Genomic DNA, 2038 nt, shown 5'->3' with positions numbered 1-2038 from the left:
AAAACACGAGAGAGATTCTGTAGTTGGACGCAGTATCCGTTGCGCGCAGCTCCTGTGATTGTGTGGTTGTGCGACTCTGTACACGTCACCAGTAGTGGTTGTTGGCGACCGCGGAATCTCGTGGATAGTCGTCCATGAGCTCTGTGGTGCCGTGCGGGAGCTGTGGATCCTGTTGGGTTCGAGCAGAGCATAGCTCGGTCCGTGGCTTAATCAGTTGCACCCCCACCCAGCACGTAACTGCTGTGTGGTGGAGATCCTTGAATTGTGTGCGATCTGCTGCGTCCCTGTTGCCTGGGATAGACCCAGGACTGATGGCTCCTTGCACCCCCCCCACCCCCCCCCCACCCGGAATTGCCGGTACGTCCGTCCTGCCCACCCTGTGCGATGCGTCCCCGTCCCGGGTCAAGCTGTGTTGTGGTTTCAGCAGCAGCTGTGGTTGTAGTTGGAGCAGTAAGTGGTTGTGTGGCAGCTCCTGTGATTGTGGTGGTTGCTGCTGTTGTTGTTGTCCGAAGCAACTGTGGTTGTTGCGACCGGAATTGTGGTGGTCGTCATGCAGCTGTGGTGGTCGTGGGGACAGCTTGTGGTTGTGATGGCAGACACCTGTGGTTGTTGTGGGAGAAACTGTGGTTGTAATTGGAGCATCTGTGGTTGTCATGGCAGAGCTGTGGTATGTATTGGAGCGAGTAGTGGTTGTGGTGCAGCTCCTGTGATTGTGGTGGTTGCTGCTGATGTTGTAGTCGAAGCAGCTGTGGTTGTTGGAACCGGATTGCGGAGTCGTCATGCCAGCTGTGGTGGTCGTGGGGAGCTGTGGTTGTGGGTTGCAGCAGCAGCTGTGGATGTGGTTGTAGTTGGAGCAGTAGTGGTTGTGGTGGAGCTCTGTGATTGTGGTGGTTGCTGCTGTTGTTGTAGTTGAAGCAGCTGTGGTTGTTGCGACCGAATTGTGGTAGTCGTCATGCCAGCTGTAGTGGTCGTGGGGGGCTGTGGTGTGATGGCAGCCTGTGGTTGTTGTGGGAGAAACTGTGGTTGTAGTTGGACGCTTGGTTGTCATGGCAGCAGCTGTGTTGTAGTTGGAGCAGTAGTGGACGTGGTGGCAGCTCCTGTGATGTGGTGGTTTGCTGCTGATGTTGTCGAGAAGCAGCTGTGTGGTTGCGACGGGAATTACGGTAGTCGTCATGCCAGTGTCGTGGTCGTAGGGGGCAGCTGTGGTTGTGGTTGCAGCAGCAGCTGATAGTTGTGGTTGTAGTTGGAGCAGTAGTGGTTGTGGTGAGCTCCTGTGATTGTGGTGGTTGCTGCTGTTGTTGTAGTCGAAGCAGCTGTGGTTGTTGCGACCGGAATTGGTGGTAGTCGTCATGCAGCTGTGGTTGTCTGGTGGTGCAGCTGGTGTTGTGCTGGTTGAGTGCAGCTGTGGTTGTGGTGGTTGGAGCAGTAGTGGTTGTGGTGGCAGTCTCTGTGTTGTGGTGTTGCTGCTGTGTTTGTAGTCGAAGCAGCTGTGGTTGTTGCGCGCCGGAATTGGGTAGTCGTCAGCAGCTGTGGGTGGTCGTGGGGGCAGCTGTGGTTTGTGATGATTGTGTTGAGCAGCAGCGTGGTTGGGTTGTAGTTGGAGCAGTAATGGTATGTGGTGGCAGCGCTGTGATTGTGGTGGTTGCTGCTGTTGTTGTAGTGAAGCCAAGCTGTGGTTGTTGCGACGGAATTGGTGGTAGTCGTCATGCCAGCTGTGGTGGTCGTGGGGAGCTGTGGTTGTGGATGGACACTGTTGGTGTGGTTGGGGAGCAATGTGGTTGTAATTGGAGACTGTGGTTGTCATGGCGCAGCTGTGGTTTAGTTGGAGCAGTAGTGGTTGTGGTGCAGCTCTGTTGAATTGGTGGTGGTTGGCTGCTGAGTTGTAGTGAAGCAGTGTGCGGTTGTTGCGACGGGGAATGTGCGGTAAGTCGTCATCCGAAGGTTGGATGGTGTGGGGAGTGGGTGTGGTGCAGTAAGCAATGTGATGTGGTTGTGTTGAGCAGTGTGGTTGGGGAGCCTGTTTGATTGTGGTGGTTGT

The sequence above is a fragment of the Salvelinus sp. IW2-2015 genome, unplaced genomic scaffold, assembly GCF_002910315.2.
Source record: "Salvelinus sp. IW2-2015 unplaced genomic scaffold, ASM291031v2 Un_scaffold3891, whole genome shotgun sequence".
Taxonomy (NCBI): domain Eukaryota; kingdom Metazoa; phylum Chordata; class Actinopteri; order Salmoniformes; family Salmonidae; genus Salvelinus; species Salvelinus sp. IW2-2015.
This window is presented reverse-complemented; position numbering follows the sequence as displayed.